This window comes from Echinops telfairi, unplaced genomic scaffold (genome assembly GCF_000313985.2).
Source record: "Echinops telfairi isolate 266 unplaced genomic scaffold, ASM31398v2 ScPeMD7_24;HRSCAF=84, whole genome shotgun sequence".
NCBI lineage: Eukaryota > Metazoa > Chordata > Mammalia > Afrosoricida > Tenrecidae > Echinops > Echinops telfairi.
The window spans coordinates 169,236-172,507 of NW_022103921.1; the positions used below are offsets into that span (position 1 = coordinate 169,236).

At 37.2% G+C, this 3,272-nt stretch overlaps 1 protein-coding gene and 1 non-coding gene across 2 annotated transcripts in view; both read right to left on the reverse strand.

Annotated features, from left to right (window-relative positions):
• Positions 1-3,272, reverse strand: part of LOC123521562 (zinc finger protein 615-like) — a 52,689-nt gene that overhangs the window by 14,065 nt on the left and 35,352 nt on the right. The window lies entirely within an intron of this gene.
• LOC115869361 lies at positions 2,762-2,926 on the reverse strand. Its single transcript, XR_004046143.1, has one exon. It is a non-coding gene; the product is annotated as a U1 spliceosomal RNA (small nuclear RNA).

A 3,272-nucleotide genomic window follows, 5' to 3' on the forward strand; every position in this document is an offset into this window, starting at 1 on the left:
CAAATGTACAAATGTGCTTGACACAATGGATGGATGGATGGATTGTGATGAGTTGTAAGAGCCCCTAATAAAATGATTTTAAAAATAATAATGGTAGAACTAAGTGATGACAAAACCACTGAGGAATTCCTGTGCCTCATTGATTTACACCATTCTCCTGGAGGTAACTTGAAGGAAATTCTCTAAGATCCACCCAGCATGTCTTATGACAGAGTATTTCCCAAACAGGCTCAAGTGTGAGGGCAGCACACAGTTGTTCAGGTGTGACTATTTGCCTATCAAAAGTAATGTAAGTCATTTATCACTCTTCACTGAGCGGTCAGCTGCAAGAAAAGAGGATCCAACCAGAGCAAGTGATCTATGAGAGTTGAATGGGTTTCAGGATGCTAAGAAGGTCTATGATCAATTGAATCAAAATTAAATTCCACGAGAAACTTCAAGGCTAACTGTAAGACAGATTAAAGCTGAAGATTCTGGCAGCTAGACAACAAAGTATTCACACAGTATGAATAAACACTTCGCTTTTTTGGTTGTTAAGTTCAAGTTATTGGGTACAAACATAACAATGGTTGTGAGAGTCCATTACTAACATTTTCTATGACACCAGTAATAACCTGATACCAAGGTCAGATAATAATACTTCAAGAAAACTGTAGACCAAGATTGAAAATGGATCTACATGAAAAAAGTTCTTAAAAATATTGGGAACTGAGTCAGACAACACATTAAAATAATTAATATACCATGATTAATTGGAATCTGTCCCAGAGTTGATTTAACATAAGAAAATAAGCACTGGAATAATAGCAAATAATGCAAAAAAAAAGAATTGATTATATAAATAGATACATAAAACATACTAAACAAATCAAAGGCTTTTCATGCTAAAAAAAACCCTCTACAAATCTAACATGAAACAGATATAGTTCAATATGTTAATATGCTAATATACATTCTTATTTAAGTCAAAATGTCACATTTAAAGGAAAGACAAAAAACATCACCCCACCTCAGGAAAAGGACAAACATAAATGTCCACTTTCACTACTGATATTAAAAAATGCCTGTATGTTCTAACTAGAGCAATCAGAATAAGATTTTTTTTTAAAGGAAGAAAAGAGGCTTCCAAAAAAGAAATAAAAATTCCTCTAATCATAAATTAATGATCATATCCATAAAATAGTCAAGATATGCCATAAATAGCTAATAAATATAAAAACACAGTAAGATACATTTCAACACACAAAAATAACTTTTGGTACTTTACTTACTAACCATTAATTGCTAATCAAAAACTCCCAAACCATTAAATGTACACCTTAGTATGCTGAACATCCTCACTGTGGGAGTCTGCACATGTGGGAGTCTGCACGTCTCTCAGCCCATGGCCTGCGCCGTCCGCTGTCTTTAAGCTTCCCCGTTCCTGGATGTTCCCTGGCCTATTGTCCTGCCTGAGTTTGGCCTTTGTGATGATTGGTGCTTGGTGGAAGGCAGCCGCCATGCTCATTGGACACCTCCGCCAGGCATCCAAGTGCACCTCATTTGCATGCGGACCTGTTTGAGGACTGATGCCTGCCATTTCTTCCGTATTTGGTAGCTGCGTGATTATTGGATATTATTCGTTACACTTTATTAGCATATGATGTACTGTTACCCGCCCACCATAGGGTATTTAAGCCCCTGCCTTCTGCTCAATAAATCGAGGCTTAATCAGACTCCTGTCTTGCCTCCATTTCTCGCGTCTCTTGCCCCTCTTCATTCCCAGTCCCTCTTTCAGGTATCCACGTTGTTTAATGGCCCGTGGGACGGGTCACCTCACAACACCCTGATAATCTCTTAAAACACTCAACCCCTAACTACTTGAAAAGCTCCTTATCATCCAGAATGTCTATTACACCCTAAACATTCCTTGATACCCACAACCAATTAAAAAAAAATTAGGATTTGCTTAACAAATCCTAACACCATACACTCTAAAACCAGCCTTACTCATTTATTCCCATTCTTTAAATCAGGAACACAACTTTGAATATATTCTATTATCTTAATTCTAACTTTATGATCCAATGTCTCAAATTCAGAAACCAAACTTGCAAACCATAACGCTACAGCTTTATACCATAACACATAAGCCCCAACTCAACTCCAAACATAAGCTGGTAGGCAGGACACATTCTAAACATAAAGCCCTTTAATCTGTCCACCAACATCTGACTCTTAACTCATGACACTTATGTTCTGTTTCTATCCACTGACTCTTATTCTTGAACAGGGAACATTATCCGAGGACCTAGATTCCAATCATAAGTACAGACTCTGACTCTAGCACCCTAAAACCCTAAACTGAACCCAAATCTAACCCATCAAGGAACTCACATTGCTAATTATGTATTTGGAGCCGTCTTCTCTCTCGGATTTTACCGAAATGTAAGGAACTAACCAGGAATAACTAGCATAGTTCAGTAAACTTTTAAATCATTTGTGTCTGATTCACAGTAGCTGGCAAAATAAAGTGGTTTATAAATGTTTATAGGTGATAAATAACATCATGTCCAAGGGCTATCACAGGTCTCTTGTGGATCTCCCCTCTACTGTGTCCTGGCCTCAAGCATTCTTTTCTGCTCTTACACAAATGCAGGGATGTGTCAACCAATAAGCATGGTGCTGGAGGGTTCAATTGTACTTATTTACTAATTTGTAAATTCCGATTTTTTTTATTTTAATTTTTAAAAATTTTTATTTTATTTATTTTTATTTTTTTAAGGGGAGAGCGTGAACGCAGTCCCCCACTACCACAAATCATGCAGTCGAGTTTCCCACATTTGGGGAAATCGCAGGAGTCAGCACATCCGGAGTGCAATGGATAAGCCTCGCCCTGGGAAAACCACCTTCGTGATCATGGTATCTCCCTGTGTTAGACAGGGTTCTCTAGAGAGATAAAACCAAATTCCTGATAATATAATATATTTATTTATAAATATAATATATAACGAAAAATGAAATGTTAAATCATAAAGATAATTAGATATATAACGAGAAATGAAATGTTAAATCGTATACAGAGAAATATACAATACAAGAAATAAACAGTTAAATTAGAAGCACTATAAATGGCTTAGTGCAACTCACGTCCGTGAGAGAAAGTTGAGAGACTAGCAGTCCTTGAAGTCTCTATCGGATGCTAGATCTTCCTCTATTTGTAGAGAAAGCTAGGTTATGTCAGCACAGCAGCCAATCACAAGGCAGGTCACCAATCGCCAGTCCCCAGCTCC